Source organism: Pipistrellus kuhlii, unplaced genomic scaffold (genome assembly GCF_014108245.1).
Source record: "Pipistrellus kuhlii isolate mPipKuh1 unplaced genomic scaffold, mPipKuh1.p scaffold_m20_p_5, whole genome shotgun sequence".
Lineage (NCBI taxonomy): Eukaryota > Metazoa > Chordata > Mammalia > Chiroptera > Vespertilionidae > Pipistrellus > Pipistrellus kuhlii.
This window is the reverse complement of record NW_023425551.1, coordinates 45,824,287-45,839,445: the sequence shown is the minus strand read 5'-3', so window position 1 is coordinate 45,839,445 and position 15,159 is coordinate 45,824,287. Positions and strand designations below refer to the sequence as shown.

At 37.5% G+C, this 15,159-nt stretch overlaps 1 non-coding gene across 1 annotated transcript; it reads left to right on the top strand.

Moving 5' to 3' along the window:
• The first annotated feature begins 5,672 nt into the window (after window positions 1-5,672).
• LOC118706229 lies at window positions 5,673-5,802 on the top strand. Its single transcript, XR_004983952.1, has one exon. It is a non-coding gene; the product is annotated as a small nucleolar RNA SNORA25 (small nucleolar RNA).
• Window positions 5,803-15,159: the final 9,357 nt, after the last annotated feature.

Sequence of the window (15,159 nt, the reverse complement as noted above, 5' to 3'; positions counted from 1 at the left end):
CTTCCTCCTCTTCTTAAAGAATACCCTTCAACATTTCATGTAATTCTGGTTTGGTGTTAATAAACTCCTTTAACTTTTTCTTGTCTGTGAAGCTCTTTATCTGACCTTCAATTATGAATAATAGCTTTGCTGGTTGTAGGTTCTTGTTGTTCATCATTTTGAATATTTCTTGCCATTCCCGTCTGGCCTGCATAGTTCTGTTGAGAAATCAGCTGACAATCATATGGTACAATATTCCTTTGTAGGTAATTAGCTGTTTTTCTCTTGCTGCTTATAAGATTTTCTCTTTGTCTTTTGCCCTTGACATTTTAATTATGATGTGTCTTGGTGTGGTCCTCTTTGGATTCCTCTTGTTTGAGGTTCTGTGCGCTTCCTGAACTTCTAGGTCTATTTCTTTCACCAAGTAGGGAAATTTTTCTGCCATTATTTCTTCCAGAAGGCCTTCAATATCCTGCTTGCTCTCTTCTTCTGGCACCCCAAAAACCTGGATGTTGGTACGCTTTAAGCCATTCCGAAGACTCCTTATACTATTCTTACACTTTTGGATTCTTCTTTCTTTTTGCCTCTCTGGTTGGTTGATTTTTGCTTCCTTATATTCCAGATCTTTGGTTTGATTCTTGGGGCACATTAGTCTATTCTGGAAAAGGCAACATTATGGAGTTTTGATTGGAGGGATAAATAGGCAGAGTACAGAGAATTTTAGGGCAGTGAAACTATTCTGTATGCTACTATAATTATGAATAAATTTGTCCAAACCCAAAGAATGTATAACACCAAGCATGAACGCTGTTAACTATGAACTTTAGATAACTATGATGAATCAAATGTAGGTTCATTGATTGTAATAGATACACCACTCCGTGCAGGATGTCCATCGTGGGGAGGCTGTGCATGTGTGGGGGCTATGGACATATGGAAACTCTGTACTTTCCATTCAGTTTTGCTATGAGCCTAAAACTGCATTAAAAAGGAATTGATTAATTTTTTAATGTAAAATGGAAAACATAGAAATATGTCTGGAATACACATATTTCTGCTGAGAAAGATTATCTTTAAATGGTGGAATTAAGGATGTCTTAATTTCTTCCCTCTTTTTATTTGACAAAATTTCCCTAAATTAATTTTTAAATTTGCTCCCCAAACATTGTGAGATTTAAAATTACATTCTTTAAATAACTTCTATTTATACTATCCTGATTGGAGTTACTTTATGCCTCAACACCATTTCTGATTGGAATATGGATAATGAAGGATGATACTTTGTCTTCTTCCTCTAATCAAAGCCAGTCTCACTCATATTGACAAATAAGCAACCCAAATGGACTCTGTGTATTTACATCACATTAAAGGCAAAACCCTTAAAATAAAGAAACTTAAATGCCATTCACATAGATTAATTTCTTTCCTTCTTAATTGAGGTAAAATATCAGTAAAGCAGAGAAATAACAAATATTTTGAAAATGAATTTTAGGCCCTTGTTGGACAAAATACTTGATTGCATCCTTGAGATCAAAATGAAAAGTGTTGAATGATAATATAATTTGATAGCTCAAATAAAAGACTACTCAGTAGTCAAGAGCATGGGCTCATTCTCAGATTATCTGGGTCCGTGGTCGGCAAACTGCAGCTCGTGAGCCACATGCAGCTCTTTGGCCCCTTGAGTGTGGCTCTTCCACAAAATTCCACGGCCTGGGAAAGTCTATTTTGAAGAAGTTGAGTTAGAAGAAGTTTAAGTTTAAAAAAATTGATTCTCAAAAGAAATTTCAATTGTTGTACTGTTGATATTTGGCTCTGTTGACTGAGTTTGCCAACCACTGATCTGAGTTAAAATCTTAGTTCCATAGCTCATTTGCATGTGACCCTGAGATTAGTTTGCTTTTCTTTTTTTTTTTTCCAACCATAGAATGAAATAACAATGTACTACCATATTTATTGAGTTGCTGTACTATGTTAAATAATGCATGCAATGCAATTATTGAAGCACCTTGCACTTGATAAGCAATTATCATTAGAATGTAAATGAATGGATTGATGTCAAATTACTGAAGTCAGAAGAGTTGTGCCCTAGAAAAATGTTCTTTCTATCATTGAAAAAATGACTTTCTATCATCTCCCAGTGAATGGATAAAGACAAAGATGGCATGATAATGGCCTTTCAGTGTCTTTTGAACACAATTTAGAATATTCTTATTTCAATGGCTGGCACAATAAATATTCAATATTGTTTCAAAATACTTCAGTATCTTGAAGTGTAAAAGTAAATTTTATACAAAGATAATTGTAAAAATCTTAAAATTTGTTTCAAAAAATTCAAAGCACACCTCTGAGGGAGGGAGGGGAAGATGGGTGGAAAGCGATCAACCAAAAAATTTGTACATTACTGTACAAATTGATCCTAATGGCGGAACAACTGGGAATGACCAGTTGCTATGATGTGCACTGACCACCATGGGGGGTAGATGCTCAATGCATGAGCTGCCTCTCCTGGTGGTCAGTGCTCTCCACAGGGGGAGCTCTGCTCAGCCACAAGCCGAGCTGATGACTGTCAGTGCAGCAGCTCCTGCCTCCTCCACAACTCTAAGGATGTCCAACTGTGGCCTAAGCTGTCAGTCAGATATCCCTTGAGGGGTCCCAGGCTGCCAGAGGGATGACTGGCAGCCAGCTTAGGCCCAATCCCCTGGGGAGGAGGCCTAAGCCAGCAGGTAGATATCCTCCAAGGGCTCCTGGACTGTAAGAAGGCACAGGCTGGGCTGAGGGACTGTGCGTATGCACAATTTATGTGTGTAAATTTTTATGCACCGGTCCTCTAGTACCAATACAAGATTCAGTTTAAGGAAAAAATCATTAGTATTGCCTGTCTGTGGTTCAGTCTGGGAGGGGGAGTGTGAACCAGCCCAGAGATGAGCTGTTCATAGCCGAGTAGGGGGCTTTGCAGGAAAGAATCCCAGGACTCTGGGGTTCTAAAACTTAATTATCTGTCTCTTATATTCCTACTTCGCCTGCCTTAGTATGCTGCCCACGATCCTCCCTGTGTAGATCTAAATGCTGTCCATCTTTTGGAATCCTGCTGCAATCACTCCTCTGATTTTGACCCTAATCCAAAGCCTTCCATTAATGACCTATTAACTTCATTATGGATAGAAACCATTTAACAAATGCACAGTCTCTTATTAATAATTTGTTTGGCCCCTTGAATTCACTACCTTTTTCTGTGCATCTCTCAGCAATAATATAAAAACTTCAAGAACAGGAATCACATTTTACTCTTCTTTCTCTTTCATTGTCTTGTACGTAGCTCAAAAGTGCCTAATAGGTATCTGGTGTTTGATTTGTCACTTGATCTTTTTCCCACTTTATGAGACCACTGTCAGGAGAGAGTTAGGAGGTATCTGGCATTGAGCTCCCAAATATTTATCTCCAGCAACAATCAGAGTCTTTCCATCTCATACTGGAAAAAATAAAACAAAAACAAAAAACCAACTAGTGTTGTGCTAATCATAGAGCACAGCTGAGAAAACCTTTTCACATTTTTATTTTACTTGGAATTATCTTCATACAATTTCTGTTATTTGGGAAGGTGGAAAAACACTCAGCACAGTTCCCCCAAGACGTGTCTTCCTGATGTGTGACACATCCTCACACACATCTGCTATGCCTCTGACAGCATAGCTTTGCAGCCTGTTTCTATGGTAATTTTAAGGTTATATAACACCTGTTTCTTATAATCTTTGTGAATATTTCTTAAGTATGTGAAAATTACATACCCTTTAACTTCAAAACAATTCAATTCGTGCTATAGACAATAATTATGAAACAAAATATGTAATAAGACAAAACACCTTCTGACTGATATCTTTCTACTGGTAAGATAACAGTCGTGTTTTGAATGATGAAAATGTAGCAATTTTTCTCTTTCCTGATATGCTTTTATGCAATAAATATCACACAAAAATAATTTATTTGATTAAATCTCTAATATAAAAATGGAAGATACAAGATGTGACTATTTTACCTATTTATTCCATTTTTTATAATAAATGCAATGTTTATTTTAAATACATGTTTACCACTTTTTCTTTGTGGTGTGTTCTTTATTTTCAAACATATTTTATATTAACACATTCAAAGGCAAGCTACCACATTTGAGATCATTCATCTCAGTTTTCAGAGCAAAGAGGGCAGAGATATGTCTCCAGATGAAAGAATTCTCCAAAAGGATATTTTGTCCTGATTTTTAAAAACACACAGCAGCTTGTCATATTAAAAGAAAAATAGTCTTTATGAAATCACCAGAATAAAACATCAAGAATGTGTTTGAGCAAATGTGTATTTGTTATGTGCAGAGAAAATTGTATATTTTTCTCTCTGGGGTGTCTACTAGAAAACTCAAAGGCAAATCTGTGGCCCATGTGTAGCCAGTGTGACAGTCCTCGGCATGCATCTTATATAATAACCTCATCCCTGGCTTCATCTTCTGCTGTAAGTCTAACATTACTTGGTAAATGTTAGCATCATTTTATCTTTACTTTCCCTTTGTTTGGAAATCTAAACATTTATGTTTCTTACACATTTGATGTTCTTTCTGATTTCACCAGCCTATCCCCACTCCTGCCCATGGTGGGAGAAATACAGACATGAGATTTGGGCTCCCTCAAATGAAAGTGTAATAGGATGTTAAAACGGGCGTTTCCTGGTATTGAAGAACTTTTGCAAAGACCCCAAGGGTCCATAAATAATGAAAAGGGCCCCCTAACGAGAGGCCCTAATGAATTAAAGTGGGCAAGCTAATTAAGGCCCTTAATTCATTAGGGCCTTGCCCACCTTAATTTATTAGGGCCTCTCGTTAGGGGGCCCTTTTGGCCAGTATGGGGGAACCAAGTCTGGCCAGTTAGGGGGCCCTTTTGGCCAGAGGGGGAACCCAGTTTGGCCAGTATGAATGCTTTCCCACCTCCAGCCCAATGGGGGTGATGTCAGAGATGCCAGGGAGGAAAGACTGTTCTGGAGGGTTGTCAGTGGACTGCAAAACTTCTCAACTTCACATCCCCATGGAGAATGCAAGAGGGGCATTTCCCCATGATTTCAGGCCAAGTGAGAGTGATTGAGAGAACCAGTGGGATTATTGGGCCCAAGTGCCCTGGCATTTGAGAATACAGAGATTTACTCTCGGCGGTAGGAAACAGAGAGAGATTGTACCCAGAGCCACCAATCTAGGACTAAGGAGCAAGAGAACCTGCAAGTGTTGAGGTTCACTCCCTTTGGGGATGGATGGCAAAAGAATGCCTGATATTTCTCATGGCCAAAGGAACCTACCAGAAGAAGTTGGTCTTCTTTCATTTTATTTTATTTTATTTTATTTTATTTTATCTTTTTTTTTTTATCCTCACATGAGGATATGTTTATTGATTTTTTTAGAGAGAGGCAGGGAGAGAGAAAGATCAATCAGTTGCCTCCTGTATATGTCCCAACAGGGGATTGAACCTGCAACCTGAGTATGTGCCCTGATGAGGAATAGAACCCACAACCTTCAGGTGCCCAAAATGACTCTCAACCAAAGGAGCCACCCAGCCAGAGCCTCCTTCATTTATTTTGAAAAGTACCTCCCTCTGCTTGAAAGCATAAAGGGACCCAACAGAGAGCATTTGTTTGGGATGATCCATGAGAAATCCAGTGGTGGGTCATTTCAAAGAGAGCTTATGAGACTAAAACCAGGAGCTCTTAACGCTGTGACCTAAAATTGATGTTCACCATAGGATGTAATAGACACTCTTAATAGTGTCTGTTTTGTCCTGAAGAGAAATATGATTAAAAAAAAAAAAAAAAGAAATACAGTGGTTGAGCTAGAGAAAGTTTAATATATTATTATATATATTAAGCATTGACTACAACAATACTACTATAATCAGAGGTCCCTAGGAAATAAATTACACACACACACACACACACACACACACACCACATTTGAAGAGCATAGGGGGCAAGAATATGATTGGAAATTCACCTATTATGACCTAAATATTTAAAAATATAAATGAAACTAATAAATTATTAAATAGAATATGTTTCATCTCCTCACTTAAAAGTATAATTTCAGAATGATCTGGAAGACCAGGTTCCGATTTACAATTTAGACAGACCAGGGCACCATGAGAGGTGGGGGTGGGGGCAGCCCCAGTCTCCAGCCCAGATCCTTCATCCTGATTCCTCTCCCCGATGCCAGAAGATCCATGTGCATACATATGAACACTCAAACCCAAACCATCAAGCTCTGCCCACTTACCACCCAAGCAAAAAGTCACCCTTGGCCACCCCCTGGGCATAGGAATGTACACAGTGGGTGTGGCCTGCTCTCAGAATAGAAACCTGAGATGGGGTCTGAAGAGGGACTGGAAAGAAGGGTAGGGCCCACGTGGAAAAGGAATCCCAGGGTTCCAGGGACTGAGAAGGCATCTGGAAGGTGGGCTTGTAGTCTCCTAGAGTTTGTGGAGTCCACATTCTGCATCGCGGAAGAGAGTACACTACAGAGTGGAGGTCAGGACAGGGGCCCTTTGCACCTGGATTTAAAGGTGATGCCTTGTTCCCACTTTGGACACACACACACACACACACTTCTGAAGAGAGAGCTGGCCAAAGTGCCTCTACCACATCCAGAAGGAATAAGGGTAGTGTTAGAACCTTATAATGCCCCTAAAATGGACAAGCCATGCCTTTTGTTAATTCCCTCTACCCCTTGGCTCAAGCCCAAAGAGGTCAGATACCTCACATAACAACTGAGGAATGGAGGCCATGGTCCTTGGAGAGAAGCCAATCACATGGCCTCCTCCTTACAAGCCCCCAGCCGAATCAGGCCAGAGCTAGAGGAAGGAGGGGATGTAAATCAAAGAGGATAGGAGTCTTGTCTATTCCACTCAACAGGACATTTTAATTATCAAAATGAACCTGTTTGTTGTTTTATAGTCTCAAAAATCCTAGAACTTGCATTGGAATAGTTTTTAATCTACGAGTATAAAAAGAACAAAATGGGAGAGTAAGTTTAAATGAAGTGATAAGAAAACAATAGCTTTAGCATCTCAGTTTCCTGCTCCCAGCTCATTCAGTATACCAGTTACACAGGTACTGCTCAAAGAGATATTGATGTGGTAGGAGTAGGGAGGTTCAGGAAGAGCAGATAAGGTGGTTCCGATTCTCACCCAAGGATAAGGCAAGGCTGTGGCACAGGTGCACAGCTGCTCAGCATTGAAAATGCTGTATAATAAATGCTCCAGAGCACTTGCTCACAGCTGAATCACTGCCGTATACATGATATATGTACATAAAGTCATAGGTGTCAGTGCACTTTGCCTATTGTTAATGTAACTCAGAAGGGTCCTTCTTAAGGCATCCTCAGGACAACCCTCTATTTAGGACAGGAATCAGAAAGCAGACCTCATGAGAACCCCCAAATATGTTTGCTTTGGCATTATTGTATTTTTGTTTTGTCAAAATACACATACTCTGCTGAGATCTTTGGAACTGAGTATTTATCTAATATTTTTAGCACAAGAAAATTCCAAGTTGATCTTGCAATGTGGCTTATTAAGTGCAAGAAATTTTTATGTACAGCATTTGTATAGATTAATGAAGGACTCTTTGATGTGTGCTTTGAAATCATTGCATAATATTAACAACATGTCTGAAAATGAATGTGATTAAAATTACTGCTACTTGGCATTTGCTAGTAAACACCATGCAAATTCATTTTAATCCCTTCTGTTTTCATAGTATCAAGTAGAAGTGGCCAAAAATGGCCTAATACCAATGGGATTCTCTTTTGTTTATAGAATTTTAGCCTCTAACTATAAGCTGAATGACAAAGGATGGTGTCTTTCTACTAAAGTTACCCAAAGATGTACACTATTTGACAATTGCACATTACTATACAAAATGAGAAGTCTACACTACAGGCATTTCTTTACCTATATACACTGTGTCTTTTTCTATTATGGTAATTGCTCCTATACCTATGCCCAGGATACTAGGGTTTGTTTGTTTGTTTGTCTCAGCATAGTATGCAGTATACTCTATGTATTTTTTGTTTCACTGAGTCAATATTTCTAAGCTTTTGCCTTGCTAATCAGGAACTGAAAGATACTAGAGCTAGAATGATTATAGACTATTTTTTAGTCAATACTTGGTCATTTTATTAATATTCTAGTTCATGTGCTATCTAAATCTAACTGATAAATTCCAAACAGAAGAACTGGAAGTCTCAATATTGAGAAAACTATAAAACAATATAATAACATCTACAAGTCTATTTGGAAATAAAGGGTTAGGTTGGTGATTCAACTCAGGTTAATAATTGGTGCAGACATACTGACCTTTGTACTTACTCAGATGGGTTGTTATTTGCTATGTCACTGGATGGCCCTGATTTAGCACCATCGCCTGAGCTTTTTCAGCACTAAGGAATGGACAGCCAATTTGGGTTTTCTATTCAAAGTTTCATAGAACTTTTTTTATTTCTATTTCAAATATTCAGTGACATCAGAAACACAGAGGTTTTTTGTTAAGAGAATGTTGAGATGAGGTTCCTAGAGCTGCAATTACATCTGCAACAGCAAGAGTAGACAAAAATGTGCAAAAAAATTCCTCAATCTAGAAAGACGTTCTAGTCAAACCCCTTGCAAACAGGAGCTGGCTTTCTCAGGTACAAATTAGAAATAATCCTGAAAGCTTTTTGGACAGGTGCTGATTAAAGTGGAAATTTCACCAAACAAAATAGATTATAATTGAAAATGTAACACTATAAGAAAAATAGAATGCAAGTAAGACTAGGTTTCAGAGTTTTCTATTGAATGTGTCCCTTAAAAAAAACATTATTTTCCCATTACAATTTACATTTACTATCATTTTGCGTTAGTTTCAGGTATGTAGCATAGCAGTTAGACACTCATATACTTTGCAAAGTGTTCCCTTCGATAATTCCAGTACCCACCTGGCACCATACATAGTTATTACAATATTATTGACTATATTCCCCATGCTGCACTTAACATCCCTGTGACTATTCTATAATTACCAATTTGTACTTCTTAATTCCTTCTTTTTTTTTTGACCCACCTTCCTCCCCTTCAGAAACTATCAGTCTGTTCTCTGTATCTATGAATCTGTTTCTGTTTTATTTGTCGGTTTATATTATTCTTTAGATTCCACATCTAAGTGAAATCATATGGTGTTTGTCTTTCTCTGACTGACTTTTTCACTTAGCATAATACCCCCTAGGTCCATCCATGCTGCCACAAATGCTAGGCTGGCTTTTGTAGAGTAGTCTGCCCAGAGCTACAGCAGATTCCCTGGCTGCAACTGTAGAAAACAGGAGCTTCACAGAATATCGGTCTAAGCAGAGTAAGTGCCATGAAGTGAGCCAGATTGTAACCACCATCTAAGCCAACAATCAGTTACCACCATCAAGGGAGCTAAACGCCTTGATGACTTTCCTGGCCCCAAGGCTTGGTGGTTACTAAGGCCAAGCACCTCTACATCTGACCCAATGCCACATCTCCTGCTGCTTAGGAATCTGCCTCCTCCTTTTCTCCATTTGGTTGGGAAGTAAATGAAAACAGCTGAAGCAGATCATATATGAAGCAGGATAAGCCATTTATTCAAAAATGTATACTTGGAACCTAGATTTGTTGTGAATTTTCATTGAGATTTGATTGCAACATATTTCAAAAATAAAATACCTTTTAAAGATCTAAAGGGAATTTTACTGAAATAAAATACAAGGAAATTTAAGTGATTAATAAAGTTATGCTATCATAATGTAATTTTTTTAAAAGGTAGATTTGTGATAATAAAATGTCACTCGATCCAGAAGTTCTAAGGATTAGAGTGATGTACTGTAGTTGCAGAGTTGTGACCAGAATCATTTTCAGGACAGTGACATTCATTGCAGTTCTGATTAGGGAGAATAAACGGTACATGGTCATGGTCATCACATTGTCCAAAAAGGAAAACCTGTTATGTTTGGCTCATATGCAAGCAATGATGCTAAACATCTCTTCTTCCATGGCACCTGCTAATGCAGTGGGTCTCAATAGGACAGGTAGCAGAAGGTGATCAGTGGGAGACCTCAGAGGAGATATAATTTACCTGCTGAAGTGTTTAAACCACAACACCACCTGCCCACATAGCCAGAATCAGAGGCAAAGGAGGGGGGGAAATTGTCATTAAAAAAAACCTTCCAGGATGATTCCACTACTCCTAATACTTTAAAACAAACAAAAAGCCTCACTGTTTTAAGTAATTGAGCATGACTACTTTAATGACAAAGGAAGAAAACAAAACCTATTTCACAATCATATAACTGAGGATTTTAGAACCAGGAAAAAACAAAGCAAAACAAAACAAGACACACACACACACACACACACACACACACACACACACACAAAAAAAAAAAAAAAAAAAAAAAAAAAAAAAAAAAAAAAAAAAACAACCACCAGAAATCACAATACCCAACTTTCTTATTCTGTAGTTGAAGAAACTGAACATTAGGGAGATTTGATTACTTAATGTTAGAGATGATGTAGTTATGCAACTAAAAGAGCTTTTTTTCTATCACAGATTTTTACACAACAGAAAGTTTGATCATTGAATGTTTGTTTACTGCATCCTTTAGCAAACAATTATGGAGCACTTAGTTTGTGGTAGGTATTGCAATTGCATATATTTCTAATCCTCATGTCTACTCTATGAGATAAATACTACTTTCTTTATTTTACAAATTGGGTAAGGAAGGACAACGTCTCTGAGAGGCAAGGTAATCTTCCCAGCGCTGCTGGGGCTGGGATTTGAACTCAGGCTACCTAATCTCAGAGCCTGTGCCCCTAACCATTAGCTGTACTCCTCTGCCAAGCTGCCTGCTATATGCCCAACCCTTGATCAACTTCTATAAATACAGTAAAAGGGGAAACAATCCTACTTTCATGGAGCTGATATAAATAATGAAAAGTAAGCCAATTATATAATACTAGAGGCTGGGTGCACAAATTCGTGCAGCAATGGGGTCCCTCAGCCTGGCCCAAACTGGCTCTCTGGCATCCCCCGAGGGTTCTTGGATTGTGAGAGGGTGCAGGCCAGGCTAAGGGACCACTGGTGCATGATCAGGGCTGGGAGGGATGCGGGAGGTTGGCCAGCTGGGGAGGGACCACGGGAGGGCTCCAGGCATGTTTGGCCCATCTTGCTCAGTCTCAATTGGCCAGATCCCAGCTGCAAGTTAACCTACCGGTCAAAGTGCCTGGCCCCTGGTGGTCAGTGCAGATCATAGCAAGCAGTTGAGCAGCCTTAGCATATCATTAGCATATTATGCTTTGATAGGTTGAACGATCAACCAGTCAACCAGACACTTAGCATATTAGGCTTTTATTATGTAGGATACACTTTAAATTTTGATAAATGCCACAAAGAAAAGGAATCAAGTATTATAAGAAGGAATACCTTAATTTGTGAGGTCAGGGAACAGAAACAGTATTTAAGCTGAGGCTGAGAAGGGCCTGGCCATGTAAAAGTGTTAAAGGCACAGGAAATAGCATGTGCCAAGGCCACGAGATAGAAGAGCTTGACTTCCTCATGGAACTGAGAGAAGGCCATTGTGACTGGATTGTGGGTAATATACAGAAATATATTGAAAAATTGGGTCATCTGTAATACTTTCAATAATAAAGACAAATTTAAAAAATAAAAAGATGGCATCTTAGATAATGAGAAACAGATCATGCAGAGTCTGGTAAGCCATTACAAAAGTTAAAGAGCTTGAATTTATTTCTCAGTGGTGGTGCAGATGTCATCTTGAGGGTGGAGGAGGATGGAGCACACATTCTGCTCCCTTGATGAGTAAGCCTCCTACGTAAACCACCTTATTATTCTCCTGTTTGCTGTTATCTACTAAGGCTTTTATCATCCCCCCTTTCTCTGAAACTGCTGTCATCATTCATGATTACTTAAACATTCACCAGATTATTCACCTAGTTTCCTTAATAATACCATCTCTAATGCATGGTCCCACACACTATAGTTATATCTCAGTCCTGTGTTTCATCAGCACAGATTTTTCCACCTTCAAAATCTCTATGTCAAGCACTTAATTCTCCAATCACCACTTCCAGCCCTTCTAACTTACTGTTGAAAATTTTTGAACCTCATAGACCCTGTTTCTGAATTTATATCATGTTACTTAATTCTTCCCTGCATTATTAGAAATACATGACTCCACTGAAATTATTTTCTTAAAAATTTTAACCTTATCAAGATATCCATAAATCCCACCATTTTCTCACTAACAGGCCATCTTCTTTGCCACCCACCACCCCTCTTTTAACTAAATTTAAGTATCAGTAGAAAATAAAATCCTTGGCTAATGCCAATATTTAACACAGTTAACCAAACAGCTGAACAGTAATGGAGAAAATCACACAGGGCCCTTTTTTGCCACTGTAACGTGTTTCCTGAGTCTACCCAGCCCAGCTGGCCACTTCCTCCACAGCTCACTTCTACCCCTTTGACTTTCTAAATAAACTTTCATGTGTATTTGAGTATTGGCACTAGGTCTTTCTTAGCCGAATGAAAGGCCTTCATAACCCATACGCTGGCCCAGCAAACACCATTCGATGACTCTATGTATGATAATTTAATATTGTCTCCCAAGTATGATCTGATTTCCTCTTCCATAACCCTGTAATCTGTCTTTAAAACACAATGGCCATGAGTAAGTGAATGGGCTACAGTGCACAATTTAATGCATGATTTGACAAGTCCATCATTTACAAATGTTATATAGCAGGAGAGTTTTCTGTGTGAGTAAATCCCCATATCACATTGATTGTTAAAGAAGAGTAAAGCTAATTATCATTCACATAATTTTTGCATTAGTGAATTCTGATTTTTACAGTGAACAATATTTCTTCAAACTGGTTTTGGACAATTGACTTAGTTGGAAAAATTATCTAAACACTAAAGATATAAAATAGTTTTTGATTGAGTTAATGGAGTTTTGAGTCTTGGTCAAAATGATTAACAGAAATCTTACTGATATAAAACCACAAAAGAAAGACACTTTGGAAATTTTGACAGAAAGTATTTGATTTAAATGTGAATTTCTTATTGTGGCTGGATTCTTGTTTGTGGCAATACATTGAAACAAGTGAAGATCAAGCAGCATTTCAATCTGACAGCATTTGTTGACATGTCTCTATTCAAGTGGCTCAAATTTAACACAATAAATACAAAATTGATTTTTCAGTTCACATTTTCAAAAAGAATAATCTAGGTCACTTTTATGTTCCTTTCACATGAATTTAACTCCTTTAACTTAACATCAGAATCTTTAAAATATTAATTTTCTAACTCTAAGTATGAAGATGATAAAAGCAAGCATCCTGCATGATTTGCCAACAATATAGTTAATCCTTACTTTTCTAGATATTTATTTTCTAGTTTATGAATTTAGCACAATTTCGGTTGCTTCTCTAACTTGCTTTCTGCTGCCTTTGAGCCATTTCACTGTTTATTAGTAACTAATTCAGAGTAACCACGGTAACTAAGGAGGTTTTAGTCAATTTTCCTGTGTTTTCTGGAAACAGTTTCATTGGGATTAATGGCTGATTAGTGTTTTTCATTTATATGTACCCAATTTCTTCCATATCTGCATTGGTCCTTTGCCAAAAATAGTCAATGGCTGACTTTAGTCAAGAAGAACTTGCCATTTAAATATATTTTTACTATTTGGCTGACAACACCCCAACTAGGCATCCCCCTCCGCCCCCCAGAGAAATGAAGATATATGTTCCCACAAACATAAGTGTTGATAATAACTTTAGTTACTATCACTAAATACTGAAAAGAAACACAAATGTCCATCCACTGGTGAATGGATAAGTTTTATATGGAATACAACTCAGCATTAAAAAGAAACTACCAATACCTGTAATAACATGGATGAGTCTCAAAGCATTATGTAAGTAAAAAGAAACTCAACATTACATATTATATGATTCCATTTGAATGCATTTTGAAAGAAGCGAAAGTATAATATGGACTAAAACAGATCCGTGGTTGCTAAGGACCAGGACTGCCTAAAGAGGAATAATTAAAAAGGCAATATTCCTGTTGTCAGAGGGTTCTATAGCTTGGTATCTATGATAGTTACACAACACAGCATACATTTTTCAAAATTTATTAGAACTATACGCATAAAAAGAGTAAATTCCACCATACATAAATTATACACTAATAAACTCACTCTTTTTTTTCATTATACCACATTATTTTTTAAATAATTATTGCTTGAAACAGGTGAATAGTTGACTAGATATTAGAAAATTTTGTTATAAGAATATCTTTTTTCCTCATCTACTTATTTTTGTGGTTGTTTTATAACCACAACTGGGTAAGAGCATTTACTGAGAAGCTGGGAAATTAGGTTTTATTTCCCTCTCACCTGAGATTTGGATTATGAGTAAAACAAGAGATATTATGCACCAGAGAAAATTGTTAAGGCAAGTTGTAACATTTTCCCTGGAGATTTTGAAAAATGTAGAAGATGGACATATCCCTGGAATTGCTAAAATGCAATCATTCTTGGAGGTAGACACTAGAAGGTATAACCTCTCAACTTCACTCCAGTCCCAGTGGTAAAATTGGGGTAAGAGTCATGCTTACACATTACATGTTTTTAAATAAAGGTTGATTATAAATAAAAAAAATTCACTTCTATATTGCTTTAAATTATACAAATTGTAAGAAGAAAAAAGTAAGCTAAAAAATTCTTTCATCATTGAGTTTTAGTCAAAACACTCTTTTTAAAAGTATAATATCTTGTTGCTGACCTCAGGGAGTCTACAAATGGTGGATAAGGCTAGACCAGTGAAAAGACAATTCACAATAACCAAGTGTACTTTTCTTAAAAAGTAGAAAATTCATAAGACCTGCACAGTTATAACCTCCCCATATATGATTCTTCCTAGGTTTAATTATGGGGCAAATGAAATGTAGGTATGATCATGTATGGAGCCATATTTTCTGAGGCATTTCTAATGGTGGCACTTCAATACTTAGGAAATCACTTATGAAGCTTGTGAGAGTGAAAGATTAAATTTTCCAATATTAGTTAGTGAAATCTAT